This window comes from Mobula birostris, chromosome 16 (genome assembly GCF_030028105.1).
Source record: "Mobula birostris isolate sMobBir1 chromosome 16, sMobBir1.hap1, whole genome shotgun sequence".
Lineage (NCBI taxonomy): Eukaryota > Metazoa > Chordata > Chondrichthyes > Myliobatiformes > Myliobatidae > Mobula > Mobula birostris.
Window position 1 is genome coordinate 70,998,156 of NC_092385.1, and position 27,784 is coordinate 71,025,939.

A 27,784-nucleotide genomic window follows, 5' to 3' on the forward strand; every position below is an offset into this window, starting at 1 on the left:
GTCTAGCGTTGCATCTTGTCAATCCCAAAATCCAGTCGAATTTCAAACTTCCCTCATGTTTTATGTTTGTCTAACATAATGGATCATTCCAAGCATTCCTCTCCTTTGAGCAAAGGCAATTTTTTTTTGCTTGAAGCTGTTTTGAATTTAATTGAAGATGGGAACAAGCTAGCAGGACCTTGTCCAGTCAGTTTTGTCTCCAGTGTTGGAAAATGTATATCCTCAAGTAAGTAGGATGGGGGAATGTTCCAATGAGCTTCTCTAATTCCTTCCCATTCTGGAGTTTTATAAACAAAAGAAATTCTGGTTTAAGGAGGATGTTGTGCTGGGCTCCTTGAGGTTGTTATAGCTGGGAGCAGTAATGGAGACAAGCTCCTACTACCTATTAAATGCTCCCAATGCCGTGCACCTCACTTCGGGAAGTCTGATCACCTGGCTGTACTTCTACTCCCTGAGTATAGGCAGAGACTGAAGACTGCAGCACCAGTAGTGAGGACCAAAATGGTATGGACAAGGGAAGCACAGGAGTGTGTACAGGACTGCTTTGAATTGGTGGACTGGACTGCATTCAGGGATTCATCTTCGAATCTGAATGAGGATGCTACAGCTGTTACTGACTTCATTAAAACCAGTGTGGATGAGTGTGTGCCTACAAAGACTTGCTGTACAATCCCAAACCAAAAACCATGGATGAACCAGGAGGTATGTTGTCTGCTGAAGGCTAGATCTGTGGCATTCAATTATGGCAACCCAGGTCTGTACCAGGAAACAAGGTATGATTTGTGGAGGGCTATTTCAAGGTCGAAGAGACAGTTTCGAAAGAGGTTGCAGGCAACATCGGATGTACGACAACCCTGGCAGGGTTTGCAAGACATTACTTCCTACAAAGCGAAACAGATTAGCATGAGTGGCAGTGATGCTTCACTACCAGATGAGTTCAAAGCCTTCTATGGCCGCTTTGAAAGGGAGAATATAACTATAGCTGTGAAGATCCCTGTTGTACCTGATAATCCAATGATTGCAGTCTCAGAGGCCGATGTTAAGCTGTGTTTAATGAGACTGAACTCTCGCAAGGCGGAAGGTCCCGATGGAGTAACCGGTAAGCCTCTGAAAACCTCTGCCAGCCAACTGGCAGGAGTACTCAAGAACATTTTCAACCTCTCATTGCGCTGCCTTAATGCCTATCAGCCAGTAGCACTCACATCTACAGTGATGAAATGCTTTGAGAGGCTGGTCATGACTAGACTGAACTCCCACCTCAGCAAGGACCTGGACCCATTGCAATTTGCCTATCTTCACAATTGGTTAATGGCAGATGCAATCTCAATTGCTCTTCACACGGCTTTAGACAACCTGGGCAACACAAACATCTAGGTCAGGATGCTGTTCATCGACTATAGCTCAGCATTTAGTACCATCATTCCCACAATCCTGATTGAGAAGTTGCAGAACCTGGGCCTCTGTCCCTCCCTCTGTAATTGGATCATTGACTTCCTAACCGGAAGACCACAATCAGAGCGGATTGGCGATAACATCTCCTCCTTGCTGATAATCAACACTGGTGCACCTCAGGGGTGTGTGCTTAGCCCACTGCTCTACTCTCTATATACCCATGACTATGTGGCTAGGCATACCTCAAGTACCATCCATAAACTTGTTGATGATACAGCCATTGTTGGTAGAATCTCAGGTGGTGATGAAAGGCCGTACAGGAGCGAGTCATGCCAAGTAGTGGAGTGGTGTTGCAGCAACAACATGGCACTCAACATCAGTAAGACAAAAGCTGATTGTGGACTTCCAGAAGGGTAAGACGAAGGAACACATACCAATCCTCACAGAGGGATCAGAAGTGGAGAGAATGAGCAGTTTCAAGTTCCTGGGTGTCAAGATCTCTGAGGATCTAACTTGGTCCCAACATATCGATGCAGTTATAAAGAAGACAAGACAGCAGCTATATTTCATTAGAAGTTTGACGAGATTTGGTATGTCAACAAATATACTCAAAAACTTCTATAGATGTACTGTGGAGAGCATTCTGAAAGGCTGTATCACTGTCTGGTATGGAGGGGCTACTGCAGAGGACTGAAAGAAGCTGCAGAGGGTTGTAAATTTAGTTGGCTCCATCTTGGGTACTAGCCTACAAAGTACCTATGACATCTTCAAGGAGCGGTGTCTCAGAAAGGCAGTGTCCATTATTAAGGACCTCCAGCACCCAGGGCATGCCCTTTTCTCACTGTTACCATCAGGTAGAAGATACAGAAGCCTGAAGGCACACACTCAGTGATTCAGGAACAGCTTCTTCCCCTCTGCCATTCGATTCCTAAATGGACATTGAACCCCTGGACACTACCTCACATTTTTAATATATATTATTTCTGATCTTTGCATGATTTTTAATCCATTCAATGTACATATACTATAATTGATTGACTTATTTACTATTACTATTTTTATTTTGTTTTTTCTTCTTCTATATTATGTATTGCATTGAACTACTGCTGCTGGGTTAACAAATTTCACGTCATATGACGGTGATAATAAACCTTTTTCTGATTCTGATTCTGAAATAGCCTCTCACAACCAAATCCAGCTTCTGGCATTCATGTGTGGCTTAGTTGCGAAGCCCTGTGGAACTATTTCATTGACAGAAAAGGCAAAGGCGGGTCACTGGCACCTTAAAACCAGTCACTTTGGGCAGATGAGGCTCATCAGCTGTGGTTGACAGCTCATCTCGGGGAAGGAAACCTCTGATCTCAAAAACCTCCACTGCCTTGCGGCTATACCCACTCATGGGGAAAGGTTTGGGAGTAAACCGTGAGGGAAAATCTGCAGCTGGATTCCCCAAGGCAGCCCTGCAGTGAGTTAATGCTGACCAGCAAATCCTGAGATGCTGCCAGTGCCAAAATGTATCAGCCTCTGCCATTCCTTTGGATTCATCAGCAGTGTGGAGAGGAGAAGCCTACTGCATGGGCAAAAGCTTGCCCTCCATATTGTCCTGCTCTGGCTTGTATATCACGTAGACAGCTGGGACGCAGCATCCATGGTTGACCCTGACCAACAGAGGACACACAATAAACACAAGATATTTTGCAGATGCTGGAAGTCTAGAGCAAAACACATAAAATGCTGAAGGAACTCAGCAGGTCAGACTTCATCTATGGGCATCAATAAACAACTGATGTTTCATGCTGAGACTCTTAATCAGGTCTTTGAAGGAGCATTCTGGAGCTTTGCCAGATTGTGGAAATTGTGAGTATGACTCAGTGGGGGGTGTGAAGACTAAAAGCTGACAATCTCATTTCAATGCTCTGTATTATGTTCCATCCCCCACATCTCCTGGCCTCACTAAACATGTTTGTGGTGGGATGAGGTCATAACCCATCCTCCTGTTTCATGTAGCTGCCCGCCCAATTCAAAGGTGAGCAATGGAGGTGTGAAAGGAACTTTCCATGGCCCACTGATGAATTACCACATCTGGAGAGAAGATCAAATATCTTAACATGAGCTCTTTAAGTTTTGTGTGTGGTTTCTTCTAGTTGTGTCAATCAATGAAATGTAAATAATAAATTAATTACAATGAAGTAGGGAGATTAATCACAATTAAATCCTTCAATGAACCCGCAGAAATTACATACCCCAAAACGCCAGTGAATAGAAAATGAATAGACTTGTATTTTTAAGGTTTTACAGTTAGTGAAATACTTTTAAAATATAGTCTCTTTGCAAGATCCTGGGAATGAAAGGGTTAACTTATGAGGAACGTTTGATGGCTCTGGATGTGTACTCACTTGAGATTAGAAGAATGAGGGGGTTCACATTGAAAACTATCAAATATTGAAAGGCTTGGACAGCATGGACATGGACAGGATGTTTCCTATAGTGGATGAGTCCAGGACCGGGGGGCATAGCATCAGAATAGAAGGATGTCCCTTTAGAACAGAGATGAGGAAGGATTTCTTTAGCAACACTCACAACATTCTGGAGAAACTCAGCAGGTCGGGCAGCATCCGTGGAAACGATCAGTCAACGTTCCGGGCCGGAACTGCCCAAAACGTTGACTGATCGTTTCCACGGATGCTGCCCGACCTGCTGAGTTCTTCCAGCGTGTTGTGAGTGTTGTTTTGACTCCAGCATCTGCAGAGTATTTTGTGTTTGTGAAGGATTTCTTTAGCCAGAGGGTGGTGAATCTGTGGAATTTATTGCCACAGATGGCTGTGAAGGCTAAGTCACTGAGTATATTTGAAGGAGAGACAATATGTTTTTGATTAGTAGAGGTGTCAAAGGTTACAAGGAGAAGGTAGGAGAATGATAGAGCAAACTCAGTTGGCTGAATGGCCTAATTCTGCTTATGGTCTTATGGTCACATGGTCTAAATGCAGGAATAATTGGTACACAAATATAACAGACCAGATAAGTGTAGATTCTTCTAGTGAAGGTGGTAGGGAATAAGCATCAGCCATGGAGAACTCTGAAAGCAACAGTGAGATCCTTTATTTCTGTCTGAAGGAGCAGTGGGATCTCATGTGCAGACGCAGTTCAGTCAACAATTGCCTTCCTTATAAGAAGAGGTATCTATGAATATCAATCCCACCTGAACAACAAGCATGCCGCTGATCAGTGGTAAATGTCTGTCCTTATCTTGTTGCCCTGTGGGCAATCTGAATGGAATCGAATGCCCACATTCAAAGTGTTTAAAACCATTTGCCTTTTGGGCGGGTTCAATTTTCTGTTGAGAGGATGTAACACTTCTTCTTCTTGGTGCTTTCTTGATGACAAATCACTGTAACAATGCATCATTTATGATTGTTTGAAAATGACAAGAGATTTTTTAAAAAAGCTGAATCTCATTATTGATGTCTGCAAATGTTGCTGAGGGGCTGACAAAGGAAGGTTACTCTCCTCTACAAGTATTGCCAGAGAGAAAATGGATTTCAGGTGATCTGCCTCCATCTTGCTGGATGTGTTCCTCATGTTTGGCAAGTGCAAGTGTCATTTCCTCTTTTACCACCATCTGTTTTTCTCTCTTCTGCAAGTAATTTGTATCATAACACTATATCATGTACACTGCACCTCCAAACATGGCACGTCTAATATACACTCTTCACTATGTGATGTAATTGGCCTCTCACTGTGAAACTCTGTGATATTTCCTGTACCCCTTATTATCAATCACTTTCCTCAACCTCTGTTATTACACTGTTGTAACTATGAGCAGCAGGCAAATCAAGCTACAAAGCATCCCTTGCCATTATTATCCTATAACCATCTTAGTTATCACAGTGCAAGATTTTATTGATTTTTGTTTTTATTTAGAGATGCATTGTGAAAAAGGCCCTTCTGGCCCATCAAGCCACTTGTTTAACCCTAGATTAATCACAGGACAATTTACCTACAACGACCAATTAATCTGCTAACTGTGTCCATTTTTGGATTGTGGGAGGAAAGCAGAACACCCAGAGGGAAAAAACCATAATCCATGGGGAGAGGTTACAAACTCCTTGGAATTGACCTTCGAACTTCAGAATGCCACGAGCATTCATAGTATCACAGTAATCATTATGCTGCCATGGTGACTCACTGGGTCGGAGATTGTGGGAGTAGAAAGACCTCTGATGGTACTGCAGGAATTATACTTTGGGGTGCTGCATTGCCAGAGAATCAGTTATTATAGTGAGCTGTTAAACCTGCTCTCTCAATCATCACTGAAGATCCCATTTGAACATCTTGGAGTGCAGGAACTTCATGCCCCCCTCCCCCCATTGTCCTGGTCTATATCTGTCACTCAACAGCATGATGCTTTTTTAAGTTGGGAAATGAGCAGCTCTGTTGCCACAGCATTTTCATTTCAAAACTACTTCAAACAGGAAATGTTCAACTGGTTAGCCATTTCAGGTGATAAAACTGCTGACATGCTGCCTGACTTACAGTGTATTCGGTATTGATCTTACTCTGACTTCTCCCCTTCCTTTCCAGTCCTGAAGAAGAGTCTCGGCCTGAAACATCGACTGTTTAGTCAATTCCATAGGTGCTGCCTGGCCTGCTGAGTTCCTTCAGCATTTAGCGTAGGTTGCTCTGGATCTCCAGCATCTACAGATTTTCTCATGTTTGGTTTCTTATCATCACATGTACCAGATACATTGAGGAGCTTGCCTTGCATACTGTTTATCCAGATCAGATCACTGAATAGTGCACTGAGCTAGAATAACCAGCTCTTTCAGTTTTAACTTAGATTTCCAGAATCTGCCATTTGTTCCTTTAGACTCTAAAGTACTTCCTCAGTAGTGAAATGCTTTGTGATGTAATGAAAGGTTTATTTCATTCACCCCTTTTTTTAACGCCAACATTCCTGACCATAATAGATGTGTGTTCCACACACCCTGTTTTAAATCTTCAACTAGATCCACCTTGTGGATAATGTGGATTAGGAGAAAAATATTAAGATAAGCACTTTATTGGCTAGACTATTATCTAAACAGGGAGCAAATTCAGAATTGAGAGGTTCAAAAGTTAACTTGCAGGTTGAGTCGGTGGTAAGGAAGGTAACTTCACTGTTCGCATTCATTTTGAGAGGAATAGAATATAAAAACAAGGATGTAATGCTGAAGCTTTATAAGTTATTGGTCGGACTACACTTGGACTATTGTGAGCAGTTTTGGGCCCCTTATCTAAAAATGGATTTGCTAGCATTGGAGAGCGTCCAGAAGAGGTTCATGTGGATGAACCTGGGAATCAAAAGGGTTAACGTATGAGGATTGTTTGATGGTCTGGGCCTGTACTCACTGGCATTAAGAAGAATAATAGAGAATTAACTGAAACCTATCAAATATTGAAAGGCCCAGGTAGAGTGGATGTGGCGAGTCTAGGACCTGAGGGAACATGCTCAGAATCCAAGGGCATCCCTTTCGAACAGAAATGAGGAAGAATTTCTTTAACTAGAGGATAGTGAATCTGTGGAATTCATTGTCACAGACAGCTTTGGAGGCCAAATCTTTGGATATATTTTAGGTAGAGGTTAATAGGTTCTTCATTAGTAAGGGTGTCAAAAGTTATGGGGAAAAGGCTGGAGAATGAGGTTGAGAGGGGTAATGATTCAGCCACGATGGGATAACAGAGCAGAATCGATCGGTCAAAAGGCCTTGCTCTGCTACCGTGGTCTTATCGTTTTCCTTATCAGGGCAAGCAAAAGCTTTGTCAAAAGGTTGGAGGTTTAGGAAAAGTTTTGAAAGGAGAAGAGGGAAGTGTGGGTTTTCTCTGGGATGTTAGGGGGGGCAGAATGGTGTGGCTCAAGGGAATGAAGGGCCTATTCTGTGCTGTATCTCTAAATAAATAACAGTAAAAATAAAGATGGAGAAGCTTAGAGAGAGAATTCCAGAGAGTGAGACAAGAATAAGCTTTTTTGGGACCCTTACCTAAGGAAATATGGGCTTGCCTCGGAGAAGGTCCAGAGGATTGAAAGGACTGGCATATGAGAAGCATTTGATGTCTCTGGGCCTCTACTTACTGAAGTTCAGAAGGATGAGAGGGGTTCTCATTGAAACCTGCTGCATACTGAAAGGCCTGAGTAGAGTGGGCATGGAGAAGATGATTCCATTAGTAGGAGAGGCTGAGATCCAGGGGTACAGCTGAGACTGAAGGGACATATCTATAAAACTGAAATGAAGAAGAATTTCTACAGCCAGAACATAGGGAATCTGTGGAATTCATTGCCACGGAGGGCTATGAAGGACAATTTAATGGGTGTACATAAGGCAAAGGTTGATACATTCTTGATTGGTAAGGTGCTAAGGGTTACAGGGAGATAGTAGGAGAATGGGGTTAAGAAAAATCAACTATTACAAAATGATAGGGCAGACTTGATGGGCCAAATAGTCTGATTCTGCTTCTACTCCTTCTAGTGGTTTGGTGTTACGGAAAACCAGGAGATTATAAAGAAGACTGTCAGGTAATTAAGAATGTACTGTGGTTTATGAAATCCATCTAAAGATAATGGCTGTGGGATGGTGGATAGAAATCAAGTCAGGGACTGAAGGTGATGACTGCATATTCTCAGGGATTAACTGGAAGAAGTTCTCATCCTGAAGGATGTCTACTAGAATGCCCTGACTGTTGTAGCTCCCACCTCTCATTACTATGCTCTGATGCACTCAGTGGCCACTTTATTAGGTACACATGTATACCTGTTTGTTTATGCAAATATCTAATCAACCAATCACGTGGCAGCAACTCAATGCATAAAAGCATGCAGACATGGTCAAGAGATTCAGTTGTTGCTCAGACCAAACATCAGAATGGGGAAGAAATTTGATCTAAGTGATTTTGTCCATTGACTGATTGTTAGTGCCAGAAGGAGTGGCTTGAGTATCTCAGAAACTGCTGATCTCCTGGGATTTTCACACACAACTCAAGAGTTTACAGAGAATGATGAAAAAAAATTCAGCGAGTGCAGTTCTGTGGACAAAAATGCATTGTTAATAGGATATGTCAGAGGAGAATGGCCAGATTGGTTCAAGTTGGCAGGAAGGTGACAGTAACTCAAATAGCCACTCATTACAACAGTGGTGTGCAGAAGAGATTCTCTGAATGTACAACACATCAAACCTTCAAGTGATGGGTTACAGAAGCTGAAGACCATGAACTTACACTCAGTGGCCGATGTATTAGGTATAGAAAATATCTAATAAAGTGGCCACAGAGTGTATGCCCATACCTATCACTGAATTCCTCCACCCAATCCGCTGGAAAGACAGAGTCATACGTTCCACACATTCTAATATACTCCATGTCCCTCGTAATTACATTCTGATGTGTCTTAAATCAATACATGGGATATAAGAAATGTTCCACTCTTTAGTAATACTGATAACACATTAAAATTAAATTCAGATATAGCCAATACCATAATTATTGTATGTTGATAAAACCATAATCAATAGAATTGTCTTTAATTTAATTATATGTTAATATATAGCTCACCTCAGTAACAGCTGCACAAAGATAAATCAAATGTAAACATACCCCTTGTAGTCTCAATAATCCCATCATCTGTATAATTGCAATCTGATTGCAACTGCAATACATATTCTGATTTCTCTATCGTTTTGGCTATCTCCCATTTTTTTAATCTTTCTTCTACTAATAGAGTACATTTAAACCCTCTGATGTGTTTTGCAACCAAAACATAATACTAATTCAAAGCAAAAAGAGCCCAGGAGAACTTGTCTTAGTTTCATTTTTACTTTAACTGAGGCAGGCACATACACGTCACGTGGTAGTGCAATGACGTATGGCATTTATGTACTTTTACATATAACTTACAGTGCACTAAATGTGTGATCAAACAATATGTTTACAATATTACTAAAATATTAAATAGACAGCACCCTGATGTTCAAAATATTTTCTTTCAGTAGGAGAACAATGAGGAGGAGAAGATGGCGGTATGACACAGCTTGCAGCGGCCACGCCGGTGGTGATACCTGTTATAGAAACATAGAAAATAGGTGCAGGAGTAGGCCATTCGGCCCTTCGAGCCTGCACCGCCATTCATTATGATCATGGCTGATCATCCAACTCAGAACCCCGTCCCAGCCTTCCCTCCATACCCCCTGACCCCCGTAGCCACAAGGGCCATATCTAACTCCCTCTTAAATATAGCCAATGAACTGGCCTCAACTGTTTCCTGTGGTAGAGAATTCCACAGATTCACCACTCTCTGTGTGAAGAAGTTTTTCCTCATCTCGGTTCTAAAAGGCTTCCCCTTTATCCTCAAACTGTGACCCCTCGTTCTGGACTTCCCCAACATCGGAAACAACCTTCCTGCATCTAGCCTGTCCAATCCCTTTAGGATTTTGTACGTTTCAATCAGATCCCCCCTCAATCTTCTAAATTCCAACAAGTACAAGCCTAGTTCATCCAGTCTTTCTTCATATGAAAGTCCTGCCATCCCAGGAATCAATCTGGTGAACCTTCTTTGTACTCCCTCTATGGCAAGGATGTCTTTCCTCAGATTAGGGGACCAAAACTGCACACAATATCTGTCAAGTAGGGTGCCATATACAATCCTGATTTGATGGAGACAGACGTGAGAGCACGGAGGAACATCTGGTGAAACTTCTGAAATGCCTGCTACTGTGTGGTCTGGAATCTCCGGAGAGGAAAGCCCTGAGTCATCGGCTTTGCTTGTTGTTCGGCGGCTGGGGCGGGGTTGAAGCACTCGGCAGAGGATGGTGCTCTGTGCTCAGTGTCTGAGGGCTGTTCGGAGGCTCGAGGTTTTCGGACGGACTCAGAGTCAGCTGCGGTCGAGTGCTTCCAATACATCGGCAAGTTTGCGGCGCTTGGAGGTTCATGGCAGGGAGAGTTTCTCCCTTCTACTGTCTGCGTGAGATGATGGAGCTATCGGGACTTGAGACTTTTTTTACTGTGCCCATGGTCTGCTCTTTATCAAATTACGGTATTGCTTTGCACTGTTGTAATTATATGTTATAATTATGTGATTTTGTCAGTTTTAGTCCTGTGTTTCTGTGATATCTTTCTGGAGGAACATTGTATTATTTTTTAATGCATGCATTTCTAAATGACAATAAACGAGGACTGAGTGTCCTCATAATCTAAATTTAATCTAATCTAATTAGCTATTGTGACCTAATCAGAAAATGTTTGCATTTGCTTTTATCCCAATATCATGGCTCATTCTTTTTAGTCCTGACCAAGACCATGATGCTGGTATACTACACTCAGTAGACCTGAACTGACAGCTAGAGAAGGCTATATTTGTGCAACACACATCAAAGTTGCTGGTGAACGCAGCAGGCCAGGCAGCACCTCGAGGAAGAGGTACAGTCGACATTTCAGGCCGAGACCCTTCGTCAGGACTAACTGAAGGAAGAGCTAGTAAGAGATTTGAAAGTGGGAGGGGGAGGGGGAGATTCAAAATGATGGGAGAAGACAGGAGGGGGAGGGATGGAGCCAAGAGCTGGACAGGTGATTGGCAAAAGGGATACGAGAGGATCATGGGACAGGAGGTCCGGGGAGAAAGAAAAGGGGGGGGGGTAACCCAGAGGATGGGCAAGGGGTATAGTCAGAGGGACAGAGGGAGAAAAAGGAGAGTGAGAGAAAGAATGTGTGTATAAAAATAAATAACGGATGGGGTACGAGAGGGAGGTGGGGCATTAGCGGAAGTTAGAGAAGTCGATGTTCATGCCATCAGGTTGGAGGCTACCCAGACGGAATATAAGGTGTTGCTCCTCCAACCTGAGCTTTCTCTGGCGGACAGAGCGTAGATGTTCAGCAAAGCGGGTGAGTCAGCTGGGGTGATATACTGCGTCCGGTGCTCCCGATGTGGCCTTCTATATATTGGCGAGACTCGACGCAGACTGGGAGACCGCTTTGCTGAGCACCTACGTTCTGTCCGCCAGAGAAATCAGGATCTCCCAGTGGCCACACATTTTAATTCCACATCACATTCCCATTCTGACATGTCTATCCACGGCCTCCTCTACTGTAAAGATGAAGCCACACTCAGGTTGGAGAAACAACACCTTATATTCCGTCTGGGTAGCCTCCAACCTGATAGCATGAACATCGACTTCTCTAACTTCCGTTAATGCCCCACCTCCCCCTCGTACCCCATCCGTTATTTATTTTTATACACACATTTTTTCTCTCACTCTCCTTTTTCTCCCTCTGTCCCTCTGACTATACCCTTTGCCCATCCTCTGGGTTACCCCCCCCCCTTGTCTTTCTCCCCGGACCTCCTGTCCCATGATCCTCTCGTATCCCCTTTGCCAATCACCTGTCCAGCTCTTGGCTCCATCCCTCCCCCTCCGGTCTTCTCCTATCATTTTGAATCTCCCCCACTCCCTCCCACTTTCAAATCTCTTAATCACTCCTTCAGTTAGTCCTGACGAAGGGTCTCGGCCTGAAACGTCGACTGTACCTCTTCCTAGAGATGCTGCCTGGCCTGCTGCGTTCACCAGCAACTTTGATGTGTGTTGCTTGAATTTCCAGCATCTGCAGAATTCCTGTTGAAGGCTATATTTGTATTGGTTACTGCCCCTTAAGTTTCTGCTTTGTTTTGGCAGTGTCCATGGGCTGACTGTCTCGGATTCCGTTTTTAGTGTAGAGGTGCCGCTGTACTTGCTTTTGTGCTGGTCTCATGGACAGATTCTCTGAAATGAGGAATTTCAAACAACAGGAATTCTGCAGATGCTGGAAATTCAAGCAACACACATCAAAGTCGCTGGTGAACGCAGCAGGCCAGGCAGCATCTCTAGGAAGAGGTACAGTCGACGTTTCAGGCCTAGACCCTTCATCCTGACAAAGGCCTGAAACGTCAACTGTACCTCTTCCAAGGAATTTCAAGTTACTGACCCTGTCCACCACCAATTCCCTAAGGAGAAATGGTTCATGGTCCTCTGGTTTCTTCTTACTGTAGTCAATAATCAGCTTTTTGGCTTTGCTGATGTTGAGTGAGAGGTTGTTGTTGTGGCATCACTAAACCTGATTTTCAATCTCTCTCCTATATGCTGATTCGTCACCACCTTTGATTTGGCCAACAAAAGTGGTGTTATCAGCAAACTAAAATATGGCATTGGAGCTGTGCTCAGAGTGTCAGTTTTCACAAATAAAATGACATGAGGCATTTTATGTTTAAGAAAAACCATAACAACTCATTTATTGTACTCCAAAAACTGAACACAAAGCACAGTAACAGAAATTCACATAACTATGTCATCACATCAGGCCAGCCCCTTAAGTGGAACCCCAACTCAATGTTGGTGGCTGTGTATTATGTACGTTTCCACCAATTACATTATCTTACACAGAAAGCCCTGCTCCACCAGAATTCACTAAAACCAGCATTGTGAGCCTGTTCAAAGCTCAGACAAGCCGCCCAGCTCTTGTCCTATGTTCCATGGGTGGAGGGACAGCAGGTGCCTCTAACTCGTCCAGAAGTGTGTTGCTGACACACTCATGGTCATGTCATGATGGTAGGGGCAGAATCCTCCAAATCCTGGTGTGCCAGTTTAAGGCGATCTACCAAAAAAAATTCCGGTTTACCCCTTTTATCTATGATAAGAATCTTTTTTCCCCATTCCAAAACGTGGAACAGGCCATTGTAAGGGGCCTAACGGGATTTTGGTGTGCATCATGGCAGACGAAAACAAATGAGATGGAATGTAGGTCAACAGGAATCCTAGAGTGCTGTATGCCATGATGGGAGGTAGGAACAGATACAAAGGAATTGAATTTACTGAAGAGGGTGGAACACTGTTGAGAGGCTGACCAGGCAATCATTGCATCAGGAATAAAATCATCTGGCATTTGTAATGGCTGTCCATATACCAACTCAGCCACAGAGGACCCCAGGTCTTCTTTTGGAGCTGGTCTGAGCCTCAGCAGGACCTATGAGTGATGATCATGCCAACACTCATCAGTCAGGGAAGTCCTCAGAGCAGCCTTTAAGGAGCGGTAAAAACACATAGGCTATTGGACTGGGGGTGATATCCCATGTGTGATGTAGCCTAACACTAAGGTTCTGGGACATCACAGCCCAGAGGTCTGATATAAATTGGTGACCATGGCTTGAAGAAATATCAGATAGTGTATCAAACCGAGCAACCCAAGTACTGAAGAAAGCCCAAGTCGCGTCTGCGGCCGCCATCAATGCTGGAGGGACGATCTCTGGCCACCTGGTGGTACAGTCCACCATGGTAAGGAGGTGCGTAAAACCATGGGAGGGGCAAAGAGGTTCAACAAGGTCCACACTGAGGTGGTCAAACCGTTGCTCAGGGACCTCAAAAGGTGCCAGTGGCGCCTGGACGTGACAGTTAATTTTTGCCTGCTGGCACCCCACACAGGTTGTACCTGAATCACACACATCCTTTCTAAGCACATGCCACACAAATTTTAGTGCAACCATTTTCTGTGAAGCATTCCGTCCTGGATGTGAGAGGCCACGTGTGGAGTTAAAATTAGTGTGCTTCCAGTTTGCGAGCAAGATGGGGCCAGGGTGACCGGGTGAGGCATTGCACAGGAGGGATACCCAAACTTAATGTCGGCCAACCACAGGCCCATGCCTGCTGTTCAGTAAGCCTGGACCTCTGTGTCTCTGGGTCCTCTGGGTCCTCTGGACCTCTGGGTCGGTAGCTTGGACGGCTGCTACACCAGCATTGTCAACTGCTATGTGTACGACCTCGATGGCTGTCCTTGAGAGGCAATCAGCCATGGGATTATTTTTCCCCTTGGTACGTTGTATATCAGTTGTGAACTCTGATAAGCAGGCCAAGTGGCACTGCTGCTGAGCAGACCAGGGGTCTGATATTTTAGGCACTGTCTGCATGAGGGGTTTGTGGTCAACAAATGCTGTGAAATGGCAATCCCCTGAAAGAAAACAAAAATGACGGACAGCCAGATAAAGACCGAGAAGCTCACGGTAAAGCACCCTGTACTTTCTTTTTGGGGAACAGAGTTGGCGGCTGAAAAAAGTGAGTGTTTGCCACAAGACTCCAAACAGCTGTTCACGCACAGCATCCACAGCATTGTCTGAAACATCAGCAGTAATGGCTATGGGTGCGTTGGGGAGCAGGCTGGCGTTGGAAAGAGCTTGTTTGGTACCATCAAATGTCCTGGTCTTGTCGCTGACCAGTCAAGCACTTGACTAGGGGTATTGCCTTTAAGTGCACTATACAGAGGGAGCAGAAGTTCAGCAGCTCGTGGAATGAAGCGGTGATAAAAATTCACCATGCCTAAAAACTCCTGCAGTTTTTTAGTCGTGCAGGGTGGTGAGACATCCATAATATCTGTTACCTTCTGCAGGGATGCAATGGCTGTGAAAGTCAATGGTTGATAACCCAAATTGGCATTAAGCCAGGGTTAGTAATTAACCCTTGTTGGCTTAAGCACTCGATAAGTGTGCGGAGATGCGATACGTGTTCAGATTTAGATGTATTGGCAACAAGGTAAACAAAAAGAAAATCAAAGTACTTTAATACAGAGGCCATCAGCCACTGGAAAGCCTGTGCTGCATATTTCAGCCCAAGTGGCATGCACAGAAACTCAAAGAGGATAAACGGGGTTATCACTGCTGTTTTGGGAACATCCCCCGAGTGCACAGGCACCTGATGGTAGCCCCTATCTAAATTGACTTTGGAAATAATCAACTTTCCGTCTAAAAGTGCTGTAGGTCCGTCTAAAGGTCTTGAATGTGTAGGACTGAGTATCAATCGGGGTGGTGACCTCGATAGGGCATCAGTACTTGTCACAAGGATGGCAGCCACCATCGGAGTTAGGGACCATTTGGAGGGTGAAGCCCAAGGTCTATTTGACCAGTGTACTATGCCAAATTTCTCCTTGTTGGCAAACTCAGCCTTCCCAGATGCCAGCTTTTCTGGGTTCAGTCTATACAGGCGGTCTGGTGAGCCAGTTGTGGAAATGTGGTGCTCGACCCATGTTTTGTGACTGTAGTTGAGAATGTTGGTTTAGTGAGGTTTGGGAATTTGCCCAGCAATTGAGTAAACTCATATGCAGTGGTGCGTGCACTTGACAGTCGTTGTGGAGAACTAACTGGGGGAGTAGATTAATGACCTAAAATTCTTGACATCCTCAAGCCAGCAATTCTTAAGATTGACTAACATTTCTTGGGCACACAGGAAATTTGCATCGAGCAGAAGTCTAGCTATTTTAGCCAGGGCGAAGTCATGTGTGACACGCCGCCCACTGAAACAGAGCGTCATCCTCTGTACCCTGTAATTCTGGATCCTGCTGCCATTGGTAGTCTCCAGCAAAGTTTCATTGCTCTTTGTCTTCCTATCAATAGGTGATGCTGGCAGACAATTCATTTGACCACCTGTGTCACACAGAAAATGTTCCCCTGAAAGGGTGTCCATAAAGAACAGTAGATGTCCCTGGCAGCTGGAACCCCTGATGTCTCGTTGCACTGGTACTGTCGAAGCTGCAAGGCGGTTGGCATTTCCTAACATTCGTACCAAAGCAAGCATGGTAAAAGCACAGACCTGGTCTGTGTCACAGCATTAGTTACTAGTTTGTTTCGAATGCTTATTTTGGAGGCGTTGCTGACTGGGCTTATTGAGGCAGGAAAAGGAGGAAGCAACCTGCAAAATACTACAAACTGTGCAAATACTTCACAGAGGAAAATAAAACCATAATACTAAGTAAATAAGCAATAAATATGGAGCTCATGAGATGAAGAGTCCTTGAAAGTGGGTCCATAAGTTCTGAGAACAGATGAGATGAGTGAAGATGAGTGAAGTTGCCCCTCTGATGAGTGAAGAGCCTCATGGATGAGGGGTAATAACTGTTCCTGAACCTGGTGGTGTGGGTCCTGAGTCTCCTGTACCTCCTTCCTGATGGCAGCAGTGAAAAGAGAACATGACCTGGATGGTGGGGTCCTTGATGCTTTCTTGCAGCAGGGCTATATGTGGATGTTCTCGATGGTGGAGAGGCCCTTATTTGTGATGGACTGGGCCATATCTACTACTTTCTATAGGCTTTTCCATTCAAGGGCATTGATGTTTCCATACCAAGCTGTGATGCAACATGTCAACATACTCTCCACAACACATTGTGTATTCAGAGATGCTCGTCTGTTCATGAGGCTGTAACACATGGTTATCTGAGTTACTTTGCCTTCCCAACAGCTTGAACCAGTCTGGCCATTGTCGTCTGACCTCTCTCATTAACAAGGCGTTTTCACCAACAGAACAGCCACTCACTGTATGTTTTTTTTTTGTTTTTTCGCACCATTCTCTGTAAACTCTAGAGACTGTTATATGTGAAAATCCCAGGGGATCAGCAGTTTCTGAGGTACTCAGACAACTGGCACCAACAATCATTCCACAGCCAAAGTCACTGAAGTCACATTTCTTCCCAATTCTGATGTTTGGTCTGAACAACAACTGAACTTCGTGACCATGTCTGCATGCTTTTATGTACTGCGTTGCCGCCATGTGAATGGCTGATTAGATATTTGCTTAACTGAGCAGATGAACAGGTGTACCTAATAAAGTGGCCACTGAGTGTATGTGTATGCATGTTTATATTGGCGTGTGTATGTATACATGGGATGGAATGTAAATGGGAGGCCAAAGAATGTTCAATGTCAACAGAAAGGACTGGAGGGTTAAGTGTGAGCACTACCAATGAACTGGCACCACCCTGTCTCCACCCTGGTGCTCTTCTTAGATGGTGCATCTCATCTGTTAATTTATATCTTGTTTCAAAGAATGGTGTTGCATCCACTGTACTTATCTGTGCTGAATCCATTCTCCCTCTGCACCATACAGTATCCATTTGAGTGGTTTGTGTCAAAATCCAGTCATTTAAAAAAAGCCTCAAAATGACATCTAGTCACAGCTGATTTAAGGCAATTACAGATGGTTGCTGGCAATGCCTGCCCCTCTCTTTATTCTGGAGGCCATTTCCCCCTGCAGTTAATGAGATCTGTCCCACTTCATCAATTGCTGCTGTTGGGTATATTCTGTATTTGGTTATCCAGGGCATGAATGACTGCGTTCATTAAACTGGGATGACAGAGCACACTTGCCTCTCTCCTTTGTTACCGAACACTTCAATGACAGCAGTCAGAATGTGTGCATTGCATTCAAAGTAAGCTGACAGCATCGCTGAGCCGATTCGCCTGAGTGCAGGCAGCTAGGAGAGTCAGCTGCCACTCTTTCTGCTGAGGGAGAGAATGAGAATTAAACAGCAGCCAATGGTAGCTGGGGAACTGGGAACCAATGTGCAGAATCAGTGGGAAGGGGTGAGAGCTTGTGTCCCTTAATTGGATCACTCAAAGTCATTCCCCAGTCCAATGTCAGGCGACCTTGGTCTACATTACTCCTACTCAGTATATACACTCAATAGCCACTTTATTAGGTACAGGAGTGGAACCTGGAGGAGACCTTCTACTGCTGTAACACATCCACTTCAAGGTTTGAGGTGATGTGCATTCAGAGATACTCCTCTGCACACCAGTGTTGTAACACATGGTTACCTGAGCTGCTGTCACCTGCCTGTCAGCTTCAACCAATCTGGGCATTCTCCTCTGACCTCTCATTAACAAGACATTTGTCACCCACAAACTGCCACTCACTGGATGATTTTTGTTTTTCACACCATTCTCTATAAACTCTAGAGACTGTTGTGCATGAAAATCCCAGGAGATCAGCAGGTTATGAGATACTCAGAGCACCACATCTGGCACCAACTATTATTCTACAGTCAAAGTCACATAGGTCACACTTCTTCCCCATTCTGAGGTTTGATCTGAAGAACAAGTGAATCACTTCACCATGTCTCCATAGCTTTTATGCATTGAGTTGCTGCCACATCATTGGTTGTTTAGATATTTGCATCAACAAGAAGGTGTATAGGTGTACCACTGACTGTATATTTCCTTTATGTTTTCAGTAGCATCAGAATTTTCAGCACAAACCACTGTATCCCATTCTTTCCACATATAAAACAGCACAGCAAGACATTTTATTGATTGAGAGTCCTAGAATAATATAGAGATGCAGAACCAAAATGGATCTTCAGTCACTGGGCTATCGACCATCAGCTACTCACTTATATTAATCCTATTTTTTATTTTCATGAACTCATCAGCTGTCCTCAACTTCTAACGCTTCACTTATGCACAGGAGTCCATAGATGAAGCCAACTAATCTACCAAACTTCACATCTCTGGGATGTATAAGGAAGTTGGAGCACCTGGTGCAAATCCAGTTGGCCATAAGGAGAACATGTAGTACAGCAGTTGGCATGGTGCCATTACAGCAGTAGAGACCCAGGTTCAATGTTGTCATTGTCTGTAAAGAGATTGGACATTCTCCTGCGACTGCATCTGGTTTCCTCCCACATTCCAAAGATGCCCGGGTGAGTAGGTTAATTAGTCACGTGTGAGTAATTGGGCAGCATGGACTTTATTTGTCATGTGTACAGTACATTGAAACATATAGTAAAATGTATCAAGTCAAATCAGCAAGGATGTGCTGGGAGCAGCCCACTAGTGTCATACAGTTGGCACAGCCCACTAGTGTCATACACTTGCACAGCCCACTAGTGTCATACACTTGCACAGCTCACTTGTGTCATACACTTGCACAGCTCACTTGTGTCATACACTTGGCACCATCAGAGCATGTGTACAGCTCACTAACCCTAAACTGCACATGTTTGGGATGTGGGAGGAAGGTGGGGGTCACAGGGAAAACGTAGGAACCAAACTCTGATCGGTGATTGCTGGTGCTGTAAAGCGCTTGTGCTAACCACTGTGTTATCATACTGCCTATAATGTCATTGTTCACCATGTTCTGGGTGATCCTTTCATAGGATGTGATGTGGGACTTTACTGACAAAGCTAGTATCTACTACTGATTACCAACTATGCCAACAGGTTGCTATAGAATTGTTGTCCAGAACTGCCCCACACTGTGTGGTGAAGGTTCGCCCACCATGCCGTTTGGTGGTGAATTCCATGATTTAGACACAGCTTGTGGCCTAGGAGTTTGAGGTGATGGCATATTGGAGTAAGTTTGAAAATCTGGTTGAATAGTGCCACAATAAGAACCTCTCAATCAACATCAGCAAAACCAAAGAGCTGATTATCAACTACAGGAGGAGGAGGCTGGAGGTCCATCAGCTAGTCCTCAGAACATGGTGAACAATGACATTAAAGGATCAGAGGTGAAGAGGGTCAGTAGCTATAAATTCCATGGTGTTATCATTTCAGAGCTTCTGTTCTGGGACCAGCACACAAGTGTCATCACAAAAACGACATGACAATTCATCTACTCTTTTAGAAGTTTGAGTAGATTCAGCATGTCACCAAGAACTTTGATGAATGCTGTAAATGGATGGTAAATAATATTCCAACTGGTTGCATCATAGCCTGCTGTAGAAACACCAATGTGCAGGAACAGAAAAGGCTACAGACAGGCTATTGTTCATGGCCTAACAACGGTGTCAACGGAGCTTTAGCAAGAGGGATTTCTTGTAGACCTGCGGTGGTTATTCAAAAGGGGAGCTTCAAGAACGTTTGTCCATTGTATGTGGCCTATCAGCAGCTATAACCGGAGAACCAGTCATGAGTTAGCTAGCAGGGAGTGTTCAGGCATAAAAGGGAGACACTGCCCAGCTGAGGGGTCATCAAAGGAGCAGTCATCAGAGTGATCTGAGGCAGGGTGTAGGACTTTGGCAAATTTGGGCTTCGGTGATGACGGGTCAAAGCGAGGTAAGTTACCTGTGAGGAATAGAAACAGGAAGCATGTCTGTGAAGCCGGTGTTCTATACCGGGTGTCAGATGTGGGAAGTCCAGGAGACTCCCAGCTTCCCGGACGGCCACATCTGCGCCAGGTGCATGAGCTGCAGCTCCTTAGGGACTGCATTATGGAACTGGAGATGCAGATCAAGGACCTTCTTCTGGTCAAGGAAAGTGAGGGGGGTGATAGAGAGGAGCTATAGGCAAGTAGTCACACCAGGGCCTTGGGAGACAGTGGGTAGCAGTCAGGAGAGGGAAGGACAAGAGTCAGATACTAGAGAGTACCCCTGAGGCTGTCCACCCTTAACAATAAGTACTCCTGTTTGAGTACTGTTGAGGGGATGACCTACCTGGGGGAAGCAACAGTGGCTGTGCCTCTGTCATAGAATCTGGCCCTGTGGCTCAGAAGAGTAGGGAAAGGAAGAAGACAGCAGTTATAGGGGACTCTATAGTTAGGGGTTGGACAGGAAGTTCTGTGGAAGCAGGAAAGAAGCACAGATGGTAGTTTTCCTCCCAGGTGCCAGGGTCTGGGATGTTTCTGATTGTGTCCACGATATCCTGAAGTGGGAAGGTGGACAGCCAGAGATCGTGGTACGACATAGGTAGGAAAAGGGAGGAGGTCCTGAAAACAGATTACAAGGAGTTCAGAAGGAAGTTGAGAAGCAGGACCTCAAAGGTAGTAATCTTGGGATTACTGACTGTGCCACGAAACGGTGAGTATAGGAATAGAGTAAAGTGGAGGATAAGTGCGTGGCTGAGGGATTGGAGCTGGGGGCAAGGATTCAGATTTCTACATCATTGGGACCTCTTTTGGGGCAGGTGTACCCTATACTAAAAGGACGGGTTGCACTTGAATCCGAGAGGGAACAATATACTGGCAGGGAGGTTTGCTAAGGCTATTGGAGAGAACATAAACTAGAATTGCTGGGGTGGGATCCAAACTGAAGAGATGGAGGAAGGGGCTGTTAGCTCACAAACAGAGAAAGCTTTGAGATGGTGCGAGAGGGAGGATAAGACGGTGATAGAGAAGGGATGTGCTCAGGCCGATGGTTTGAGATGTGTCTATTTTAATGCAAGAAGCATCATGAACAAAGCGGGTGAGCTCAGAGTGTGGATCAGTGCTTGGAGCTATGATGTGTGGCCATTACAGAGAGTTGGATGGCTCAAGGGCAGGAATGGTGAGTGCCAGGGTTTAGATGTTTCAGAAAGGACAGGGAGGGAGGCAAAAGAGGTGGGGGTGTGGCACTGTTGATCAGAGATAGTGTCACGGCTGTGGAAAAGGAGGAAGACATGGAGGGATTATCTACGGAGTCTCTGTGGGTGGAAGTTAGGAACAGGAAGGATTCAATAACTCTACTGGGTGTTTTTATAGACCACTCAATAGTAACAGGGACATCAAGGAGCAGAAAAGGAGACAGATTCTGGAAAGGTGTAATAATAACAAGGTTGTTGTGGTGGGAGATTTTAATTTCTCATAACATAGATTGGCATGTCCCTAGAGCAAGGATGGGTTGGAGTTTGTTAGGTGTGTTCCCGAAGGTTTCCTGACACAATATGTAGATAAGCTGACAAGAGGAGAGACTGTGCTTGATCTGGTATTGGGAAATTAATCTGATCAGGTGTCAGATCTCAGTGGAAGAGCATTTTGGAGATAGTGATCAAAATTCTATTTCCTTGCAGAGGGATAGGAACAGACGAGTTAGGAAAGTGTTTAATTGGAGTATGGGGAAATATGAAGCTGTCAGGCAGGAACTTGGAAGCATAAATTGGAAACAGATGTTCTCAGGGAAAGGTACAGCAGAAATGTGGCAAATGTTCAGGGGATATTTGCTTGGTGTTCTGCATAGGTATGTTCCAATGAGACAGGGAAAGGATAGTAGGGTACAGGAACCGTGGTGTACAAAGTCTGTTGAAGATATAGTCAAGAAGCTTACAAAAGGTTCCGAAAACTAGGAAATAATAGAGATCTAGAAGATTATAAGGAGCTTAAGAATGAAATTAGAAGAGCCAGAAGGGGCCATGCGAAGGCCTTGGTGATCAGGATTAAAGAAAACTCCAAGGCATTCTACAAGTATCTAAAGAGCAAGAGGATAAGACGTGAGAGAATAGGACCAATCAAGTGTGACAGTGGAAATGTGTGTATGGAACTGGAGGAGACACTATGGAAAAGGATCTTGGCAATTGTAGGGATGATTTACAGTGGATTGAAAAGCTTGAGCATATAGACATTAAGAAGGAGGATATGCTGGAGCTTTTGGAAATCATCATGTTGGTTAATTCTCTGGGAGTGAATTAGATGTACCCCAGGTTGCTGTGGGATGTGAGGGAGGAGATTACTGAGCCTCAGGCAATGATCTTTGCATCATCAACAGGGGACGCCCATGGTGACCGGATCTCTGGCACTGAGCCTGGCGTTGTGGTACAGGAGAGGAGGAGGGAGAAGAGAAATGTGGTAGTCGTGGGGGCGTGGGGGATTCCATAGTCAGGGGAATGGACAGGAGATTCTGTGAGCCTGATAGAGATACCTGCATGGTGTGTTGTCTCCCAGGTGCCAGGGTACGGGATGTCTCGGATCGGGTCCTGAATATTCTGAAGGGGGAGGGTGAGCAGCCAGTTGTCTTGGTACATGTTGGTACCAATGACATAGATAGGACAAAGGAGGTGGTCCTGAAGGGAGATTTCCAGGAGTTAGGAAGGAAGCTGACAAGCAGGACCTCCAGGGTAGTAATCTCGGGATTGCTACCTGTGCCACGTGCTAGCGAGAGCAAGAATAGTAGGATCAGGCAGATGAATGCGTGGCTGAGAGACTGGTGTAGGGGGCAGGGCTTCAGATTCTTGGATAATTGGGATCTCTTCTGGGGGAAGTATGACCTATTCAAAAAGGACAGGTTACACCTGAACCCGAAGGGAACCAATATCCTGGTGGGAAAGTTTAATAGAGCTGTTAGAGAGGGTTTAAACTAAATTGCCAAGGGGGATGGGAACTGGAATGATAGAGTGGAGGAAGGGAAAAACAGAAATAAATCTAAGATAGTGAGCAGTAAAGATGTCAGGAAAGACAGGCAGGTGATGGGGCAAATTTGTAGCCATTGGGATGAGTTGCAGTGCAATAAAGTTGCAGTGAAATCAAAGTGAAAAGTATCAAATACTGGTCTTAAGGTGTTATACTTAAATACACGCAGCATAAGGGATAAGGTGGATGATCTTGTCGTACAGCTACAGATTGGCAGGTATGATATTGTGGCCATCACTGAGACCTGGCTAAAGGATGCATGTCTCTGGGAGCTGAACGTCCAAGGATACACGGTGTATTGGAAGGATAGGAAGGTAGGCAGAGGGGGAGGCATGGCTTTATTGGTAAGAAATGATATTAAATCATTAGAAAGAGGTGATATAGGATCAGAAGGTGCAGAATCTTTATGGGTTGAGCTAAGACATCGCAGGGGTAAAAGGACGCTGATGGCAGTTATTTATAGGCCTCCAAACAGCTGCAGTGATGTGGACTACAAATTACAACTGGAAATAGAAAAGGCTTGTCAGAAGGGCAGTATTATGATAATTGTGGGGGATTTTAACATGCCAGTGGATTGGGAAAATCAGGTCGGCACTGGATCTCAAGAGAGAGAATTTGTAGGATGTCTGCGAGATGGTTTTTTAGAACAGCTTGTTGTTGAGCCCACTAGGGGATCGGCTGTACTGGATTGGGTATTGTGTAATGAACCGGAGGTGATTAGAGAGGTTGAGGTGAAGGAACCCTTAGGAGGCAGTGATCATAACATGATTGAGTTCACTGTGAAATTTGAAAAGAGAAGCTGAAATCTAATGTGTCGGTATTTCAACGGAGCAAAGGAAGTTACAGTGGCATGAGAGAGGAACTGGCCAAAGTTGACTGGAAAGGGATACTGGCGGGAAAGACGGCAGAGCAGCAGTGGCTGGAGTTTATGCGAGAAGTGAGGAAGGTGCAAGACAGGTATATTCCAAAAAAGAAGAAACTTTCGAGTGGAAAAAGGATGCAACCGCGGTTGACAAGAGAAGTCAAAGCCAAAGTTAAAGCGAAGAGGGCATACAAGGAAGCAAAAATTAGTGGGAAGACAGAGGATTGGGAAGTTTTTAAAACCTTACAAAAGGAAACTAAGAAGGTCATTAAGAGGGAAAAGATGAACTATGAAAGGAAGCTAGCAAATAATACCAAAGAGGATACTAAAAGCTTTTTCAAGTATATAAAGAGTAAAAGACAGGTGAGAGTAGATATAGGACAGATAGAAACTGAAGCTGGAGAAATTGTAATGGGAGATAAGGAGATGGCAGAGGAACTGAATGACTATTTTGCATCAGTCTTCACTGAGCAAGACATCAGCAGTATACCGGACACTCAAGGGTGGCAGGGAAGAGAAGTGTGTGCAGTCACAATTACGACAGAGAAAGTACTCAGGAAGCTGAATAGTCTAAAGGTAGATACATCTTCCGGACCAGATGGAATGCACCCTTGTGTTCTGAAGGAAGTAGCTGTGGAGATTGTGGAGACATTAGCGATGATCTTTCAAAAGTCAATAGATTCTGGCATGGTTCTGGAGGACTGGAAGATTGCAAATGTCACTCCACTATTTAAGAAGGGGGAAAGAAAGCAAAAAGGAAATTATAGATCTGTTAGCTTGACATTGGTGGTTGGGAAGTTGTTGGAGTCGGTTGTCAAGGATGAGGTTACAGAGTACCTGGAGGCATATGACAAGATAGGCAGAACTCAGCATGGATTCCTTAAAGGAAAATCCTGCCTGACAAACCTATTACAATTTTTTGAGGAAATTACCAGTAGGCTAGAAAAGGGAGATGCAGTGGATGTTGTATATTTGGATTTTCAGAAGGCCTTTGACAAGGTGCCGCACATGAGGCTACTTAACAAGATAAGAGCCCATGGAATTACGGGAAAGTTACATACGTGGATAGAGCATTGGCTGACTGGCAGGAAACAGAGAGTGGGAATAAAGGGATCCCATTCTGGTTGGCTGCCGGTTACCAGTGGTTTTCCACAGGGGTCCGTGTTGGGGCTGCTTCTTTTAACATTGTACATAAACGATTTGGATTATGGAATAGATGGCTTTGTGGCTAAGTTTGCTGACGATACAAAGGTAGGTGGAGGGGCCGGTAGTGCTGAGGAAACGGAGAGTCTGCAGAGAGACTTGGATGGATTGGAAGAATGGGCAGAGAAGTGGCAAATGAAGTACAATGTTGGAAAGTGTATGGTTATGCACTTTGGCAGAAAAAATAAACGGGCAGACTATTATTGAAATGGGGAAAGAATTCAAAGTTCTGAGATGCAATGGGACTTGGGAGTCCTCGTACAAGATACCCTTAAAGTTAACCTCCAGATTGAGCCAGTAGTGAAGAAGGCGAATGCAATGTTGGCATTCATTTCTAGAGGAATAGAGTATAGGAGCAGGGATGTGATGTTGAGGCTGTATAAGGCGCTGGTGAGACCTCACTTGGAGTACTGTGGGCAGTTTTGGTCTCCTTATTTAAGAAAGAATGTGCTGACGTTGGAGAGGGTACAGAGAAGATTCACTAGAATGATTCCGGGAATGAGAGGGTTAACATATGAGGAATGCTTGTCCGCTCTTGGACTGTATTCCTTGGAGTTTAGAAGAATGAGGGGAGACCTCATAGAAACATTTCGAATGTTGAAAGGCATGGATAAAGTGAATGTGGCAAAGTTGTTTCCCATGATGGGGGAGTCTAGTACAAGAGGGCATGACTTAAGGATTGAAGGGCGCCCATTCAAAACAGAAATGTGAAGAAATTTTTTTAGTCAGAGGGTGGTGAATCTATGAAATTTGTTGCCACAGGCAACAGTGGAGGCCAAGTCATTGGATGTATTTAAGGCAGAGATTGACAGGTATCTGAGTAGTCAGGGCATCAAAGGTTATGGTGAGAAGGTGGGGGAGTGGGACTAAATGGGAGAATGGATCAGCTCATGATAAAATGGCGGAGCAGACTCGATGGGCCGAATGGCCGACTTCTTCCTTGTCTTATGGTCTTATGGTCTTATGGTCTATCAATGGGTCAGGAGAGGTTCCGGAGGATTGGAGGGTTGCAGATGTTGTTCCATTATTCAAGAAAGAGAATAGAGATAGCCCAAGAAATTATAGACCAGTGCGTCTTCCTTCAGTGGTTGGTAAGTTGATGGAGAAGATCCTGAGAGGCAGGATTTATGAACATTTAGAGAGGCATAATATGATTAGGAATAGTCAGCATGGCTTTGTGAAAGGCAGGTCATGCTTTACGAGCATGTTAGAATTTTTTGAGAATGTGACTAAACACATTGATGAAGTTAGAGCAGTAGATGCAGTATCTGGATTTCAGTAAGGCATTTGGTAAGGTACCCCATGCAAGGTTTATTGAGAAAGTAAGGAGGCATGGAAACCAAGGGGACCTTGCTTTGTGGATCCAGAGTTGCTTGCCCGCAGAAGGCAAAGAGCGGTTGTAGATGGGTCATATTCTGCATGGAGGTCGGTGACCAGTGGTGTGCCTCAGGGATCTGTTCTGGGGCCCCTTTTCTTCAGGATAAATGACCTGGATGAGGAAGCGGAGGTTAATAAATTTGCTGATGACACAAAGTTTGGGGGTGTTGTGGATAGTGTGGAGGGTCTCTGCCACAAGAAAGAAGCATCCATCTTCAAAGACTCCCACCAACCAGGCCATGCCCTCTTCTTACTACTACCATCGTGCAGGAGGTACAAAAGCCTAAGGACCACAACACCAGATTCAGAAACAGTTATTACCCGACAACCATCTGTCCCCTTAAACAGCGTGGATAACTTCATTTGCCACTACACTGAACTGGTTCTACGATCTACACATTCACTTTCAAGGACCCTTTACAATTCATATTCTCAGTATTATTTTTAGTTGTACGATTTTTCTTTTACATAAAATTATATTGTATGTATTCCTTTTTTCCCGTAAATGCTTGCATAAAAATGAATCTCGAGGTAGTATATGGTAACATACTGTACGTGTACTTTGATAATAAATTTACTTTGAATTTTGATTATCAGTGGAGATCCTGGACTCTCTAGTGGGGACCTGACTACTCCTGTAAAGTGCTACACTACCAAATATACTATCCGCTGAAGACCATTTCATGAGTTGAAAGTCTACATGAAGTATAGCTTCCAGGCATCGGTACTAACTTGGCTGTTTTCAATTCAAAACCGTGTCTCCTTGCCCTAATTAAGCAAAAACAGCTTCAATATTTTTTCAATGATTTAAAATGTGCAAGAGGTTATAAATAGCCTACATTGCAACTCAGCAGCACAGGATGAGCCCTGCCAAATGTGATTACTTGCTATGGGCCTCTATTGAAGAGGCATAGTCTAACTTTGTATTTATTCTACAGCACTGAAAATTTCTACACATCACAATGCTTTTAATGTCAGAGAGAAGGCAGAGTTGGTTATAAGGTTCTCTTTACGGCTTAGGGGTACAACAAATCTTGACATGAAATTA